This window comes from Halichoerus grypus, chromosome 3 (genome assembly GCF_964656455.1).
Source record: "Halichoerus grypus chromosome 3, mHalGry1.hap1.1, whole genome shotgun sequence".
Classification (NCBI taxonomy): domain Eukaryota; kingdom Metazoa; phylum Chordata; class Mammalia; order Carnivora; family Phocidae; genus Halichoerus; species Halichoerus grypus.
In genome coordinates, this window is record NC_135714.1 from 29,140,455 (window position 1) to 29,160,630 (window position 20,176).

A 20,176-nucleotide genomic window follows, 5' to 3' on the forward strand; every position below is an offset into this window, starting at 1 on the left:
AATCACAAATTATACAAAAATTTCATGTAAATTAGAATCCCCTTAACTAGGAAACACATGGAGGGGGAAAAACAAAAGCCTTCTTAAGTAAATTTTGGAGAACTTTCAGGCGGGGGGAGGGATTCATAAAAATGGGAAGAACAAGAGCATTTTCCAAAAGCCAATGGGCACTCAAGTTAACAAAAACCAAAACTACCTACTAATTATAACTCTACAATAATGAAATAAATTGTTTTGTTGAATTCATAAACCCAGCCAAACAAAATATTAATATAAGGGCCAGAAAAACTGGCTGGAAGCTTTAAAGTAGACACCTGCTTTAGATGTGATATTAGAATAGAAAATTAGCACCAATACACCTTTTTATTTATTTATTTATTTTTCTTTTCTAAATTTTATTTTATGTTATGTTAATCACCATACATTACATAATTAGTTTTTGATGTAGTGTTCCATGATTCATTGTTTGCGTATAACCCCCAGTGCTCCATGCAATACGTGCCCTCTTTAATACCCATCACCAGGCTAACCCATCCCCCCAACCCCCTCCCCTCTAGAACCCTTTGTTTCTCAGAGTCCATAGTCTCTCATGGTTCGTCTCCCCCTCTGATCCCCCCCACTTCATTTTTCCCTTCCTACTATCTTCTTTTTTTTTAACATATAATATATTATTTGTTTCAGAGGTACAGGTCTGTGATTCAACAGTCCTCCACAATTCACAGCACTCACCACAGCACATACCCTCCCCAATGTCTATCACCCAGCCACCCCATCCCTCCCACCCCCCACCACTCCAGCAAACCTCAGTTTCTTTCCTGAGATTAAGAATTCCTCATATCAGTGAGATCATATGATACATGTCTTTCTCTGATTGACTTATTTGCTCAGCATAATACCCTCCAGTTCCAGCCACGTCGTTGCAAATGGCAAGATTTCATTCCTTTTGATGGCTGCATAATATTCCAGTGTGTGTGTGTGTGTGTGTGTGTGTGTGTGTATTCTTCTTTATCCATTCATCTGTCGTTGGACATCTTGGCTCTTTCCATAGTTTGGCTATTGTGGACATTGCTACTATAAACATTGGAGTGCACACACCCCTTCGGATCCCTACATTTGTATCTTTGGGGTAAATACCCAGTAGTGCAATTGCTGGGTTGTATGGTAGCTCTATTTTCAACTTTTTGAAGAACTTCCATACTGCTTTCCAGAGTGGCTGCACCAGCTTGCATTCCCACCAACAGTGTAGGAGGGTTCCCCTTTCTCTACATCCCCGCCAACATCTGTCACTTCCTGACTTGTTAATTTCAGCCATTCTGATTGGTGTGAGGTGATATCTCATTGAGGTTTTGATTTGGATTTCCCTTTCCCTGATGCCAAGCAATGTTGAGCACTTTTTCATGTGTCTGTTAGCCATTTGGATGTCTTCTTTGGAAAAATGTCTGTTCATATCTTTTGCCCATTTCTTGATTGGATTATTTGTTCTTTGGGGGTTGAGTTTGAGACATTCTTTATAGATTTTGGATACTAGCCCTTCATCTGATATATCATTTGGAAATATCTTCTTCCATTCTGTCAGTTGTCTTTTGGTTTTGTTGACTGTTTCTTTTGCTGTGCAAAAGGTTTTTATCTTGATGAAGTCCCAATAGTTCATTTTTGCCCTTGCTTCCCTTGCCTTTGGCAATATTTCTAGGAAGAAGTTGTTGCAGCTGAGGTCAAAGAAGTTGCTGCCTGTATTCTCCTTTAGGATTTTGATGGACTCCTGTCTCACATCGAGGTCTTTCAACCATTTTGAGTCTATTTTTGTGTGTGGTATAAGGAAATGGTCCAGTTTCATTCTTCTGCATGTGGCTGTCCAATTTTCCCAACACCATTTGTTGAAGAGACTGTCTTTTTGCCATTGGACTTTCTTTCCTGCTTTGTCGAAGATTAGTTGACCATAGAGTTGAGTGTCCATTTCTGGGCTCTCTATTTTGTTCCATTGATCTATGTGTATGTTTTTGTGCCAGTACCATACTGTCTTGCTGATGACAACTTTGTAATAGAGCTTGAGGTCCGGAATTGTGATGCCACCAGCTTTGGTTTTCATTTTCAACATTGCTGTGGCTATTTGGGGTCTTTTCTGGTTCCATACAAATTTTAGGATTATTTGTTCCATTTCTTTGAAAAAAGTGGATGGTATTTTGATAGGGATTGCACTGAATGTGTAGACTGCTCTAGGTAGCATTGACATCTTCACAATATTTGTTCTTCCAATCCATGAGCATGGCACGTTTTTCCATTTCTTTGTGTCTTCCTCAATTTCTTTCATGAGTATTTTATAGTTTTCTGAGTACAGACCCTTTGCCTCTTTGGTTAGATTTATTCCTAGGTATCTTATGGTTTTGGGTGCAATTGTAAATGGGATTGACTCTTTAATTTCTCTTTCTTCTGTCTTGTTGTTGGTCTATAGGAATGCCACTGATTTCTGTGCATTGATTTTATATCCTGCCACTTTACTGAATTCTGTATGAGTTCTAGCAGTTTTGGGGTGGAGTCTTTTGGGTTTTCCACATAAAGTATCATATCATCTGCAAAGAGTGAGAGTTTGACTTCTTCTTTGATGATTTGGATGCCTTTTATTTCTTTTAGTTTTCTGATTGCTGTGGCTAGGGCTTCTAGTACTATGTTGAATAGCAGCGGTGATAGTGAACATCCCTGCCATGTTCCTGACCTTAGGGGGAAAGCTCTCAGTTTTTCCCCATTGAGAATGATATTTTCTATGGGTTTTTCATACATGGCTTTTATGATATTGAGGTATGTACCCTCTGTCCCTATACTCTGAAGAGTTTTGCTCAAGAAAGGATGCTGTACTTTGTCAAATGCTTTTTCTGCATCTATTGAGAGGATCATATGGTTCTTGTTCTTTCTTTTATTAATGTATTGTATCACATTGATGCAAATAAAGCCTAATCCCAGCAGGAGAAGAGAAATAATAAAGATCAGAGCAGAAATCAATGAAATAGAAACCAAAAGAACAGTAGAACAGATCAACAAAACTAGGAGCTGGTTATTTGAAATAATTAATAAGATTGATAAACCCCTGGCCAGACTTACCAAAAAAAAAAGAGAAAGGACCCAAATAAATAAAATGATGAATGAAAGAGGAGAGATCACAACCAACACCAAAGAAATACAAACAATTATAAGAACATACTATGAGCAACTATATGCCAGCAAATTAGATAATCTGGAAGAAATGGATGCATTCCTAGAGATGTATCAACTACAAAAACTGAACCAGGAAGAAATAGAAAACCTGAACAGACCTATAACCATTAAGGAAACTGAATCAGTCATCAAAAATCTCCCAACAAATAAGAGCTCAGGGTCAGATGGCTTTCCAGGGGAATTCTACCAAACATTTAAAGAAGAATACCTATTGTTCTGAAACTGTTCCAAAAAATAGAAATGGAAGGAAAACTTCCAAACTCGTTTTATGAGGCCACAATTACCTTGATCCCAAAACCAGACAAAGACCCCATCAAAAAGGAGAATTACAGACCAATATCCCTGATGAACATGGATGTAAAAATTCTCACCAAAATACTAGCCAATAGGATCCAACAGGACATTAAAAGGATTATTCACCACGACCTATTGGGATTTATCCCTGGGCTGCAAGGTTGCTTCAACATCTGCAAATCAATAAATGTGATACAATACATTAATACACCTTTTTAAATTGACTTTTTCAGTAATGAGTACTGATTATGAAGTATCAATATCTGTGTAGGGTATATAAAAAACTTCAAGAGGAAAAGAGTTGTAGCAGGGAAGCCAACAAAAATGCTAATTGTTACTAAATTTAATTATTAAGTCATTAAAAATAATCATTTCCCCTGATTTTGAATTCTGAATTGTGATGACAGCTTTGTGAAAGTCAGTCATATTAGCTTATTATTGATGGTTTGAACTCCCAATTATAAAAGCTCAGAAGATAGCTAATGGCTCAGATCATAAGAATTTGTAGAGAAAATTAAATATAATACTTAATGAAGCATAGAGGCTATTAGTGCTGTTACCTATAAACACTTGCAAAAAATTAAAATGAGGATTAGTGTGTATTTCTCCAAACCCTCAAGTGACATATAGCAAGGACAACTGGGAAGGATGAGGAAATATTAGAATGTTGTGTACAGATGGCAACAGCCTTGAATTAAACAAAACAAAACAAAACAAAAACCTCCTAAAAAGACAGTAATTTACCTCTATTTTAGAGGATTCTTTTTACAGAGAGTACATACTCAAAGATTACCATAGAAACTTCCATAATTAGAGACACTAAGAAAAAATAGAGCATTATGACTTTATTTTTATCTTGGGTCATTTTAAACTTTATAATAATTAAAGAAGGTAAAATGGATCGTATATTAGTCAGGATTCTCCAGAGAAACAAAACCATAGGAGATACATATATAGCTCCCATTTATAAATATAAATTTAGTTATTTATGATAAGAATTGATTCACACGATTATGTGGACAGAGAAGTCATCCTATCTGTCATCTATGAGTTGGAGAAGCGGGAAAGCCGGTGATATAATTCAGTCTGAGTCCAAAGGCTTGGGACCCAAGGGTGCCAATGCCCAAAGGCAGAAGAATGTCTCCACTCAGAAAGCAAATTTGCCCTTCTACTGCCTTTTTGTTTTGTTCAAGTCCTCAATGGATTATATCATGCCCACCCACATCGGTGAGGGCCACTTTCTTTACTCAGTCCACTAATTCAAATGCTAATCTCTTCCAGAAACATCCTCCCAGACATATCTAGAAATGTTCTACCAGCTATCTGGGGTCCCTTAGCCCCACCGAATTGAAACATAAAATTGACTATCATAGGTAGTATAAGTAAAGCACAGATTTTTAAAGTGGATTAACTTAAATTGATTTCATATCTTGGTCCTTACTACCTATGTGACATTGGGCGATTGTATACATCTTAATAAATGGCTTTTATACAGTGATGATAACTTTTATATAATAAAGATAATGTGTTTGAACTGGAAAAGACCGTAAAGAGACTATAAAACTCATCAATAAATAACAAGTAAGTTTCATCTTTATTGGAAACTCTAAATAATTGATAATGATGACCCAGAACATTGTATGAAAATTTTGAGTCACTCTTATGACATATCAGTGAAAAGTGCTATTATCAATTAACAGTGACTGCTCTGGACACAGAACAGGGAGATTCAAGTGGCATGGATTTACCAATACCCATCTCTTATAAAAGCCCCTCCTTTAAAACTTCTCACTCTATCTTACAAAATAAAAAACTGAAACCTAAAGAGATCATATATCTGATAAAAATATGGGACTACCTGCTAGTCTTTTTTGTTATTATCATACTCCATTCCGTTTCTGTTGCTACTTGGATTCTTAAGTACTAAATTTATTTTTGTACATATTCTTCTAGATATAAATTTAAATTGAAAGCAGGGTTTTTTTTTTATATTATGCTAAAGTAAAAAGAGAAAGAAATAGAATTACTGGGGTTAAATATTTAAGTTTAAATCTCTTATATTAGTAATAACGGCAGTGAGCTACTGTAATTATAGAGAACACTGTAAAAATCAAATAGAAAGAAATAAGACATAGTCAAGAGGCTTGAACTTGTCCTGTTTTATTTTTTAAAGTCTTTGATATTTGTAAACTAAGAAGAAGAAATTTCAAGTATGACAAAATCAGATTATTTCAGTTTATTTCACATGTCCTTTGAATAACTCCTTTGCATTTAGCTTCCATTCTGACAAATCTCAATTCATGGATCTGTGTTTTGCAGATACAGCATAAATAAAAGTATGTTGGTTGTTTCACCTATTCCTAGAATCAGTCCGTGGGTGCCTTCTCCTTTCACTTTACTGGCAAGTACACTATCTCTTAAAATCCAATAAGAACCATACTTCCTCAATGGGCCAAGTGGCTGGTTTTTGAAGAGCTAAATGGCAGACTTCCAGCATTCCCTGAAAGGCGACCTCTGTTTCCCTTTTCTTGTTCCACAATATTTCCCTCACTTCATAAACACACATGATTTTTTAAATTTTGTTATCTCAATCTTTCCTCTGATTTTCCTACCACATGTATTGTGTATTCATAAGGAACCCTCCCTAGGGGAGGTTTGGGGAAGAATATTAATTTCTAATTTTCATTTTATTTTTATACAATTTTAATAATCATATAATTTTAAAATAAAATAATTTATTTACTTTTAGAGGAATGAAATATTTTTGTAAAGGTTATCACTGTATTTTAAATTTCTCTATAATTTTTCCTGGTTATTTAGGCAATTATTAGTGAAACATCCTCACAAGGAATGATATATAATATTACTAATGGGATTCTAATGTGAAGCATGATAAATCAATTACTTATTTTATATTAAGAAGATATTTTATAACATATTCTGAGCTTAACATATTTTGGTATTCCATTTTCATATTTCTATTAGCTTCTTAGCTTTATATTTAAGCAATTTCTTTTAGATTTTGCTCTCAGAATCATACTATGCATCTTTAATTTATCACAACTATTTAATGTTAATACCGTATTATTTCATGTAAAATGTAAGAAACTTGCAAAAGCAATTTTATTATGCCCCTTTCATAGTACTTTAACTGTTGTATATGTTATATCAACACACATTGCAAAACCTCATAATTCAATATAATAATTGTATCTAAAACAGCACTATATTTTTAAAATAGAGAAATTCTACATTGTGCACATCCCTGTATATTTACCATTTGGGTATTCCTTTTTTTCTTCTTATGGATATGAGTTTCCATCTGGTCATTTTCTTTTAGACTAAATCACCTCATTTAGCATTTTTTTTGTGCGTAGATTTGCTAGCAAAGAATTATCTGTTTCTTTAGAGAAAAATGCCTTTATTTTGCCTTAATTTCCAAAGGATATGTTTGCAGGCTCTAGAATTTTTTTGATGACAGGATTTTCTCCTCTTTCAACACATTAAAGTCATTTTACTGTTTCTGTTATGCATGTTTTCTTGTGGGAATTCAGCCATTATCCTTGCATCTCCTATGTAATGAGTCTTTTCTTCCAGTTGCTTTTAAGATTTTTATATTTTAATCTTCAGTTTTATGCCACTTGACTATGATGTGCCGATGTGTGGTTTTATTTGTTTTTATTCTGGCAATGGTCTCTTGAAAATCTTGGATCATGGGTTATAGCCCTTGAATAATTTATATGTAGCTAACTTTTCCTTTAGGTTTTGGGGTTCCTTGTCTTCAACATATAAAAGACAAAATAAACTCTTACTTCACACCTATTCACACCTTGTTCTCTAAGATAACCAACATTAATTATCTGGTGGATATTTTTTTAACCTTTATTTATGTTCATAAACACACATATGTTGGTTTTAAAATATTAATATTACACTTATTGTTCTGTATTTAACATTCATCATTTAATGAAATATTATAACAGCCTTTCCAGGTAAATAGTCAGTATCTGAGAAATATCTAAATCACTTTGTTAAATAGTGGCATGTTAATCCATACCAGGTATATGGCAAAATTAATTCAACCATTCCTTTATAAATATTCAAGTGGTTTCCCGTTTTCCCCACTTTGCTTAATTATAAGTAAAAGTATGATTGTATTTGTATTTTGGAAAGACCACTGTGCCCCATACGCAGAAGACAGGAAATCTCTAAACTTAAAAGTCAGCTGCATAGAATATATTTACAAAGTGGACTTAAAGATTTGGAGAAATCATTTGGAAAGAAATATCTGGATTAAGACTTGATGGCTGAGTTAGAATTAGCTAGGACAAAAGGCTGGAGGAACCTTCTAGATAGGTACTGCTATATGGGGAATGCAAATGATTCATTTTTAAAAATTTGAAATGGGAGACAAAAATGACAGATGATAGCACCTGACTGATACTCAGAGGCCAGATAGTAAAACTCCCACACATGAACTGGTCCTAAAGACTACACTTTTAGCTGTTTTTTCTATTTCAAATATGTCAAAATAATACTGTTATTTAAACTTGTGTTTTCATTCTTTTTCTTTGTGAAAAAAGAAGTATAACTTAACTCAGTTTTATTTTCCCTCAGATTATTAAGGGTAGTAAAACTCATAAAGCAGAAAAGAAAATGAATGTGGGCTAAATAATTATTTAAATTGAAATACAACTATCAATTACAGGAATTCATTAATTAAATTAAATATTTGCCAACAGTTCTATACTCTTGCATTATTTTCAAGATTTTCTATCAAAACAGTCTCATTAAATTTTCTATGTTAATCAGAATATTTAGCATTTAATTTTGCCTAACATCGCTTTGCATTTAGGTTTTGGATTCTTTTTTCATTATAATTTTGAAGCAATTAACTCACAAGGAAAAAAAGCAATTTTCAGGTTTGTATAATTGCACAGATGTTAGTCCACTACACCAGAAAGAAAAGAATAGCAGGATTCTAAGATTTTCCTTCAAAGAGAAAATAAAGAGACAAGAACATGCACACATTAAGTTCTTCTTTGCTTTATAATTCCTATAAATCTATTTTAAAAATTGCATACAGTACATTGAGCTTAATAAAAGTGTGGTATAGAAAGTTGTTTCTGAGCTCCTGAGATTAGCCTAAGCGAGTTAGAAAACTAATTAGTATATGGGAATAAATGTAATTATAAAAGACATAATAAACCTTTGTAGATGATTTACCTTTTTCTATCCCTTACTCTTACATAAACTTAGTGACAGAAAATCAAAGATAAAAAAATATTTTCCATTCAGCTGTACCAAAGTCTAAGAACTTAAATTTGAGACAGCTTTATCAATTGACTTTCCTTTATTGTAAGGATTTTAAATATGCAGCTATGAGCACTCTTAGAAAGGTGGATATAAATCTCAATTCTTGTATAGGTATTTAATTATTCCTGACATAAATGTCCCTCAAACTTGCTCTGAAACAGTGTGCACAGATTATTGTACATTACATATATTAGAGAGATGCTCTGCTGGTGTTTTAACATTCACTGACATTGCCTGCATGTATAAAACTAAATAATTTGTTATTATGCATATTATTTATTCCACATATAGCATCTACTCTTGCAAAGCCCTTATCTGTTGACTGCATTAGTCTGCCGACATAAAAGTATGAATTCTGTTGACAAAATTATATTTAATTAATCAGTGTCATTATTACTTTATCTAAAGAATACTTTTGAAATGCCCTAGCTGAATTGTACAACCTTACCTAATGTAGTCATTATTTTTTAATTTCATTTAATTTTATTATGTTACTCACCATATAGTACCTCATTAGTTTTTGATGTAGAGTTCCATGATTCATCGTTTTGGCATAACACCCGGTGCTCCATGCAGTATGTGCCCTCCTTAGTACCCATCGCCGTGCTAAGACATCTTCCTACTTCTTTCCATCAGTGACTTCTGAAGGAACTTTCCTGTTGGTCTGCCCCTACATTATTAATAAAGCAGCTAATACATGACCTTACACATCCTTGACAATGGCAAACCAGGATTTCCACTGGGATGCTACAACTGCCATCTTCAAAAGTAAGGTAGGATTACCAATGATGAACCTTTAGAAGTTTCAGAATTCAAGTTCACTCTGGGTAAGCTTGGATGTTTATCTGAAGCCTATTCAAAGCTTCCAAATTAGTAAAAATGAGCTGTAAATGTCACAAAACAGACTTTCTCATGAGATTTACTATACTCTAGCCTCTGTTCCAAAGCAGGAATACCAAGAGGACAATTTTTCTTGTAATGTCCTTGTGGCTCTTTTTCAAGTATTAAATCAAAAGGTGAGAACAGAAATTCAAGGGCAAAGAAAAGAGAGAATCCAAATTTATTTAAATATTTGTTTTTAGGGGCACCTGGGGGGCTCAGTCATTAAGCGTCTGCCTTCAGCTCAGGTCATGATCCCAGGGTCCTGGGATCGAGCCCCGCATCAGGCTCCTTTTTCTGTGGGAAGCCTGCTTCTCCCTCTCCCACTCCTCCTGCTTGTGTTCCCTCTCTTGCTCTGTCTCTCTCTGTAAAATAAATAAATAAAATCTTTAAAAATAAATAAATATTTGTTTTTATTCTGGTTTAAAAAACGGAGATGGCAAAATTGGAAAAAAAATCACTTTATTCTTCCTGAAATTTTAAAATCTAAAATGTGTCTGAGTCTTGTTTTCTCATTTAGTGAGCATATGAAATTAATGACACTTATGTCATTATTATATTTTCAAGATTAATAAAAAATAAGTCTATAAAACTGTACTTCTACTCTCTAAGAGGTCATCCTGCCCACAGGGATATTGAGCAAGCCTAGAAACATTTACAATGTAAGCACATTCAAGTATTATTTTGAAAAGCAAAGACAGAATTCGAGACAAATGTTACATCTCTATGATTTTAGTTATAAATTTATATAAACGGAGTTTACATTTTTACAAATTTTTATTGCAAATATTATTAATTGAATGGAAGGCTTGGCATGGTGACTGACAGTAATAACATAATAGTTAAGCATGTAAACTTACAGACACACTTCCTTCATTTGATTCTCAAGGTTGCCTTTTATTTGCTGTCTGATCTTACTATTCAACATTATCTGAGAGTTTCTGGTTCCCAATTTGTAAATATGAATAATGGTAACACTTAATTCATTAATATGGGTGACTTTAAGAGATAAGTGTTAATCTCTTAGCACAATGATAAGCATAAAATAAGGATTATTGTCTATTATTATTATTACTATTATTATTATTATTATTTCTCACATACTCTATGCTTCATGAAATGTAGAAGTGGAGTTGATAAGTTTTTAGCTTCCTAACTTCAGAATATTACATTTCCACACTCTGCAAAATAGCCTTCTTTGAAAGTCATGTCATCTGCCTACTACTCTCCACTCTTCCACTTTTCTGTCATACACTAACTTTCTGATTAGTCCCTACTTATTCATCAAGGACATAAACTTTGTTCCATTTTATACATACATTCCTATAGATACACTGTGAAATGTATCACAACAAAAAATTACCCAATTTTGAAATCACTAATATCTGAACCCAACCTCCCATTTTTTTAAGTCTCTTACTCTTTCATCTTTTTAGGTCTCTTACTCTCTTGGGTTCTTTGACATCTTATTTCCAAAGTCTGAATTTCAGACCATTCAAACTGATTAACCTACTGCAGCACTTCTTCAATACTTGGAATAATTAATTCTTATGGAAATATTACCCATATATGTGAAATATTCCAGAACTATCTATGCCCTTAAAGACCTCTATCAGTACCATCAGCCCTTCTTTCACAATGACTACTGTTATTAATTCAGTAAATTTTTGTTGACTATCTATTCTGGGACAAAGACTTCCCTGCATAGCAGGGATGAAGTAGTGAGCACAAGGTACATGGTGTTTTTCCTCTTAGAGCTGAGTGCCTGTTGAGGGAGACTTGGTTTTAACAAACAATCACACAACTAATTTACTTAGACACTGCATGAGTGTTATGGGCTAAAGTCAATGGAAGTGGGAGAAAATAAAATAAAAACACCTCTTTTTAAAGAATGTAGGCATTTTGAGGATTTGATACTTTAACTGAGACTTAAGGATGAGAAAAATACATAAAATAAACGAGAATCAAGGGTGGGCAGAATGAGACATATCACATGGTAGAAACAAGCAGACAGAAAGACCCTGAGATACAAGAGTTTGTCATAAAATAAGGGGGGTGGCTCGAAGGAAAGCCAGGGCCATATCACATAAGGCATCTTTTTAAGTGCAGAAATAATCTCAACTGGATTAGAATAGAAATCTGTATTAAAAAAAGCTCTAATGAGTGACAAGATAAAAATAGTTCCTAAGAAGATCATTCTGTCTATATGGTGTATGGATTGAGAAAGCCTGGAGTGAAATCAAGATGACAAATCAGAAAGCTCTATGGCAGTCCCTCAGGAGACAGGGGACATAAAATGTCTCTGGAATGAGATATATTTTGCAGCTGGAACTGAACTGGATGTGAGGTTGAAAGACTGGGTGGAATCAAGAATGATTTCCAGGTTTGTTCCATGAGCAATTCAGGAAGTACCAACAGCATTTGTTAAGATGGGAAAGTCTAAAGGAAGGCACATTGTGATTGGGGAATATCATGAGTTTCTCAGATCCATATGTCAGTTTCAGACCTCTACCTAGAATCTAAAGTCCCATGACTTCAGTGCCTTGGATGTTCATGTATCTGTACTTCCATTTCAGATCTCCAGTGTAGACTTGTTACCTCACTTTGTTATCCCGCTGGTTCTGCATGATCAGCATATTCAAACTTGACCACTTTGGTTCCTATTCTCACACACACATACACACAAAACATGTGTGTGTGTGTATATATATATATATATATATATATATATATATATATTGTGTATGTGTGTGTATATATATATATTTGTGTGTATAGATTATGTATATATAAGCATATGTATATATTGTGTATGTATATTTCTATTTATGTGTGTGTTTATGTATATATTTGTGAATATATATGTATGTACATAGATGTATAAACATATAAAAAACAAATGGTAAAATCTGTTCCAAAAACCACAATCCATTACAGGGATACCACTTTACATTTGAATAATGTGATCTATTTTGGGGGGTATTTTTGAATTCACTGTCATATCTCTCCCTACAACATGGCTACTAGATGTTATAGGTGTAAAGGCTAAGTTGCATACATCTGCTGAATGAAGTTCAAAATAGACAAACGATTAATTTATTCAAGACCCCAAACCTAGATGAAGTCAGATCTAGTATCAAAGACTTTTTATTCTGACCACAAACTTAGCAAAAATATATAATGTATACTTGTCGTCAAAGTTCTTGTGTTACAGTTCTAAGTCCTATGGTGGCCTTTAATTAATTTGTTTTTCAGTTAAAAAACATAGTGAATGGTTATATACAGCGGGTACTGCAAAGGACGCTGTAGATTTAGAACTGGAAAAACACAATCCGTGAACCCAAAGAGCTTGTTATCTTTATTTCGTGAGCCATGACGAGCCATTTAACATTTCTGAGTCAGTGTCTTAAACTTTAAAGTAAGGATAGAAAGTAATAGTTGTTTAAGATATTGAGTATTTTCAAGTATGTATGTGGAGGGGGGAGGAGAAAGAGAGGCAGAGGGAGAAAGAAAGGAAGGGAAAAAGAAAAATAATTTTGTTAGATCTCTGTATTTAGACTGCCTGTGTCTTTTATCCCAGGTCTAAAATTGCTATCTTCGACAAAAATATTATAATAGCAAACATTTAGATTGTGCTTACTAGGAGCCAGTGTTCTAAGTTGTATATTTATATTAACTCAGTAATCCTCATAACCTCCCTCTTATGCATTGTTGTATTGTACTGTTAAACACAGAAGGGTTAAATAACATCCAAACTTAAGGAGCTGATACAAAACAGAGCCAGCTTTCAAGTTCAGGCAGTTTGACTTTAGATTTCTAACTACTGCATTATGTATTACTTGCAATCTCTACATCTTCTTTTTTTCTTACCTGTAGGAATACTGAATATATTATAGTGCCTATTTCATAAGGTTGTTATATAAAAACATATAAAGCTCTTAAGATCAAACCCAGGTCATGATAAATTCTCAATAGATAGTTATTACATATTTTGTGTATTTAAAAAATGCCTCTGGAATAACTTCTGCTAACACTTTAATTTCTCTAATCACCTATAATTCTGGATCTCACCACACTTTTATTTCTTTTTCTCTTTTTTAAGATTTTATTTATTTATTTTGAGACAGAGTACACACTGCGTGCACATGTGTGTGTGCAGGAGCAGAAGGGAGGGGTAGAGGGAGAGGGAGAAGTAGACTCCCTGCTGAGCAGGGAGCCCATCCCCGGGACTCGATCCCAGGACCCTGAGATCATGACCTAAGCCGAAGGCAGATGCTTAACTGAGCCACCCAGGTGTCCCTATTTCTCTTTTTCTTTTTTATTTCTGTTACACGTTCATCATAATGTCCACACCATCTAAAACTGTCAGCCTCTCTTTCAATGACTATTGCCAAGGGCAAACAGCACAAGAGGTGGTGCTGGGATGCTGAAGAGGTGTGACAGGACACCATGCAAGGAGGTTTGGGTAAGATTTGGACACTAAGGTATAAGAAACAATGCAGGCATTCTTTCCTTTTTCAGGGATGATGTTATGGAGACTTTATTTAAAATAGATGCCTGAGTAGGAAAAGACATGGTCAACAAACTAAAGGTGTAATTGAAAAATCAGAAATTATAGACTCATAATTGTGCTAGGTAAGGGTACACAGATTAAGTTCAAGTTTTACTTAGAAACTTAGGATTGCTCTAGGTCCCCCATTTCAAGATGTCTCTCCTCATCTGGGAAGCCTCTTTACCTATCCCAACAGGTAGGTTTAAACTGAGAAATTGGCCAGTTCTCTGAAAGAAAGAAATGGCTATTCCCGCAAACTCCCTTGGGTCTTGATTCTCTAGTTCTTAAGCCCAAAATGATTGATATTTTTTATCGAGATGTAAACCAAATCTAAAGCCTAAGTAATAGCTGTAATAGAAAAATCAGGATTTTCACAAACTAAGATGTCAAACTTATATTATACACAATATATCAGAATTTTTTATTTTGATTGTCGCTACCCTGAGATTTGTCCCTCCTCATTATCCCAAAGATATCCATCTGACATTTTTATTTATATTTCATCTATCAGTAATAAACAAAGAAATGAGGTAGAAAACATTAATAAAACAATAGTTCAAGGTGTATGATACATTGATGAAATGTCAACAGGCAGCCTCCACTTTTGGAGTCTATGTGACAGATTTAGTGCAATGAAACATGGTCAAAAAACAGGAAAAGACAAAAAAAGGAGGGGGGTGGATAAACTGATTTAGAAATGCACCAAAATGATTCTCCTTTTCCTTTCTTTAAGGAAGGACATGACATTTAATCAAAGTTACAAATATTAACGTAAACAAAGGAGGATTTATCAACAGTGTTCTTATGGTCTCAAATGAACATGAGAGATTTCAAATGCCTACATTATTTCTTATAGAAAAATAATATATTGTAGCTTCTTCCCTTTTGAGTCATATCAAGACTTATAATTGAGTATATAGTTATTATAGCAATATTCCATAACCAGTTTTAGTTAATTAAAAAAAAGTTCCTCCGAAGCTTTTTATTTATTTATTTTTTTAAGATTTTATTTATTCGAGAGAGACAGAGACAGAGAGAGCACAAACAGAAGGAGAGGAAGAAGCAAACTCCCCACTGAGCTGGGAGCCCAACGTGGGGCTTGAACCCTGGACCTAGTGATCATAACCTGAGCCTAGGGCAAGGACGCTTAACCATCTGAGCCACCCAGGCAGCCCCTCTGAAGCTTTTTAAATTATATCCTATAAATGTACAACTTTAATACATTTATATTTATTTTTGTTATTTGTAAATGCACGTATATTTGTTTAGCCATGCATAGTATAAACTGTTCAAAGGGATCCCAAAATACAGAATATTTAGGTATCAAGGAAACCTTATTAAATCAAATAAGGCTCCAAAATCTTGGGGCGCCTGGGTGGCTCAGTCGTTAAGCATCTGCCTTCAGCTCCGGTCATGGTCCCGCAGTCCTGGGATCAGCCCCCTGTCAGGCGCCCTGCTCAGCGGGGAGCCTGCTTCTCCCTCTGCCTGCAGCTCCCCCTGTGCTCTCTCTCTCTGTCAAATGAATAAATAAATTTAAAAAATCTCTAGGTGTCCCTGTATTTTGAAAGTAAGCAGCACGTTAGAGTAAATGAGAATTTGATTACACTAAAGCTGCCTAGCACTTTAGTTATGGCCAACCAACAGGTATGTTGCCGCATTGATACAAATGAATATTTTTTAAATTTTTATTACTTATTTATTTATTTATTTGAGAGGGAGCAACAGAGAGCAAGGGTGAGGCAGAGCTGAGGGAGAGAGAGAAGCAGACTCCCCACCGAGCAGGGAGCCCAATGTGAGGCTCGATCCCAGGACCCTGAGATCATGCCCTGAGCTTAACTGACTGAGCTCCCCACATGCCCCACAAATGAATATTCTTTAAAAAAAATAACTAAAAAACACAATTTAAGTGATACAAACAAACTTTATGAAGTAGACAGTCTCCTTTGGGAGAGCTGCAAAATGGGGAAGAGGGCAAGAAGCTTTTATAGAATAAAGAATAAAAACAAAGAAGAGAGACAAGTAGAAAATATCTGACTGACTGGGGCCACATAGTCCACTTTGTCTGACATGAGAAAGCCCTCATGAGTTGGTTTTGTATTTGGGGGTTGGCTGATTGAATATGTGGTGTTCATGAAAGCTATCTGAGTTTAGGTTTGCTGACATGGCACACTGGGCATGTCTATCTTAGGCCTAGAGAGTTATTTCAATAATATAATTCAAACATTGAAGTGGCCCCCAAAATAAAAAGCTTCAAAATAGACTGTAGGTATACCAAGAAAAATAAAGCTTTGAAATTAGATCATACTTTATTTTTTAATCTTATTTTATTTAACAATAAAATAAATTAGAGTTTGGAATGCAAGATATTTCTTTATATGCTAGCAATGTCAAATATTCTTCATCACCCACCTTCCAAAGCAATAAAAATTAAGTGGAAAATACCTATAATGTCCACACGAAAAAAATATAGTGATGTAAGAGTACAGTGTGAAGACCTGATATTCTTTTTGAAAAGCAAATTTTAGTTCTAGGAATTTAACTTGAACAAAAGAAAAAAAATTAGAAACATGGTCTGGGTTAGTAAAATACTTTTTTGAACTTTAATGTTCATCAGTAGAAATTTTTTAAATTATGGTTATATATAATGTAGAATATTAAAGAGTCATAAAGCATCTATACATCTGTAAACATTTCCCTTATGTACTAGTAATTGAAAAAGTCAGGTTTCAAGACAGAATGTATTGTAAGACAAGTTAATGTTAGAGATAAAAGAATAGATAAGATAGGTAGACAGAAAGTTATAAAATAATTATTATTGGTTACAACTTAGAGGACTACTGCCTATCACTTTCAATGTTCTATACATTTCTATATTTTTAGAAAGCTTGAACAGAAAATTTTACTTTTGTAAAAAAAAAATTAAAGATATGTTCATTAAAAATACACATTTTCTTTGCTTCAGTCTATTTGGTAAATAATCACCAAATTAATTACAAATAATTAATTTTGCAAAATGAGTTAACTTTATATGATGATTAATTCCTTCTTCAGTCGGATATTAAAAGATAACCTAAGAATGGGTTTAATTGATAGTTTATTTCTGTCTACTATGAAAATGAAAATATAGGTCTCACTTGTGCAAAAAAAAAAAAAAAAAATGAGGAAATTTGTATAAATTTCCCGGAGTAGTATTACTAAATCTTACTATTATCCCTTATTGGCGAATTTATAAATAATCCAAAAATATCTGTAGGTAATGTTCCGTCTTCTGGAGAGAACTGGAATATAGTAGATACATATATGATCAGAAAAAGCCTACCTAAAAACTTGGAAATGCATAACATGTGAAATAATCACCTTTTCATGATATAGGACACCTATCTTTATGAGACAAGGACATAGAACTTTCTATATTATGTTTGAGTACTTCTTGACCCAGAACAATTCAATTGTTTGTACTAGGGCACAATAATTTCCTCTTGCAGTAATCACTAGGATGGATCACAGAGAATCAGACTCAAAAGGCCAGAAAGAATAAAAAGGCTCTTTTTACTAAAGGGCTTATTTTAGTACTGTTTACTTCTTGCTAATCTTTTAGAAATCTTGCTATTCTTATAAATCTTCTTAGTCTCCTCTCAATCCTCTTTTAATATGTTGGTGTATTTTAAGAAGAGAAAACTGATGTCAATGTTCCCTTGATATTGCCTTAAGGGAAAAAAAAAAGAGAGAGAGAGAGAGAGAGCACTCAAGCTTTAGGGAAACAAAAGCTCATACAATGAATTTAATTAGTAAATTAATAGCAAACTGTGTATGTATAACATAGAGTAACAGTTTGTATTCCTAGAAAAACTTATAAAGAGTTTACTTATGAGCTTGTTTCTCCGATTTTTTTTTCACGTAGTCCTTTTTTAAAAATCATGGTTAAAGTACAGATAATATCACAAATACTTTTAAACAATATTTAATAATTAAGTAAATAGAATCAAATGCACAACTTCCACTTTTTAGTAGTTGAGCAATTTCTTGCCAATTTGAGGTTACCTGAGGGTGAACTGAGAGGAAAAAGGGATAAGAAAATCAAGAATAGCATCCTCAATTCTCAACACCTTGGCTTTCCTCAATCTGAGGACCCAGCAACTCTCCATTGCCTCCTTATTGGGCTCCACATGTGGGTTTTAAAATTCTTTTTTTTTTTTTAAGATTTTTTTAAAATTTATTATTTGATATAGAGAGAGATAGCGAGAGCAGGAACACAAGCAGAGGGAGTGGGAGAGGGAGAAGCAGGCTTCCCGCAGAGCAGGGAGCCTGATGCAGGGCTCGATCCCAGGACCCTGGGATCATGACCTGAGCCAAAGGCAGATGCTTAACAACTGAGCCACCCAGGCGCCCCTAAAATTCTTGATTACCACACAATTTTATTCCTCCAGCTCTCTCAATTCACTTAACCTCTTTTTTTAACCCATTACATCTTCCAATGCCTTGGCCTCTCCTTTCACTCTGAATCTCACTTTCACAGCTCTTGCTACTGGTCTCAACTTATTCTAATAAACTACCCTATTTTGTCATCAATTTAATTCTCTCTCACTGATAACTTCAATTCCCTAGGTCTCTTGCTCATCCACACTATTTGGTGGCCTCATTTCATCAGAATCCAGTCAATTCTCAGTCTTCTTAAAAAAAAAAAAAAATACAGTGCAGTCGTTTCTTCTGCCTGCTATAACAAATCAACACAAACTTGGTGGTAATTATTAATTATTAAAATAACGTGCTTTTCTTAAAAACAATCACACTTTTTAGGCTCATCCAAAATCAGTTTCCCTGGACTGAAATCATGGTGTTGGCAGGGCCATGCTCCCTCCAAGCGTTCTATGGGAAGATCTACTTCCCTGGCTTTTCCAGTGACTGAAGCTACATTCCTTCCATTCTTTGGCTCATGGCCCCTTTCTCCATCTCAGACAGCAGCATAGGATCTTGCTTCGGTTCCCACATTGTCTGCTGTTTCTTTAGTCAGAAATCCCCCTGCTTCTCTCTTGTAAGGTTACTTTTGATTACACGTACAGCCCAGCCAGGTAATCCAAAATAATCTCATCTTCTCAAGATCCTTAACTTAGTCACATCTACAGAATTCTTTTTGCTGCAAGGTTCCAGTGATTAGGACCTGGATACTTTTGAGGGTCATTAGTCATCCTCCCAAATTCAAGTAGCTGTCACCGTTGGAAGAAAATTATGATGATATCGATGGGGTGCTATTACAAATCCTCTGTCTTCAGTTTTAGCTAAGTCTCCAACACTGCCTTCACTCTACTTGATGGTAAATTAAAAGTCTCAGGGCTCATGCACCATTCCCTGCCTCACTGGTAGCAAATGACTTATCTGTAGGGTTACTTTAGTAAAATCTCCGCAGCCAGTGCCTATTTTGCTCTAATTCTTGGATTAAGATTATTTAATCAAGCATACAAACAGAACTTTGAGCCTGTCCCAACCTCTTGTATTCCCTTTATGCACTCTTCTGAAAGATATCAGTGTTCCATTTTTCAGAAAAAAAGTACTATCTCTAACATATAATGCTCTTTCATACCTCTTCATAGGGGCTTTCTTCTCTCAGAAACTTCTCTTTGCATCTCATTTAAATAATTCTGTCATCACTCTTTACTTGGTTAGTTTTAAGGCATAATACTGTTCTTCCATTTTGATGAATGTCTGTTAAACACTTACAAGTTAAAAATTAACACAGAATATTACCCCATAGCGCATAATACCTCAACCCTCATTTTAACAGCGATACTACCAACAGTATTAAATAAGTCAAGTTCTTCATCATGCTCAAGCAAAGTACTCTAAATCATTTCTAATTCCATGAAATTTCTCAATAAGAAAAATCTTCTGTCATATTTTAAAGAGGTAATACATTTAATTAATTACAAAGTG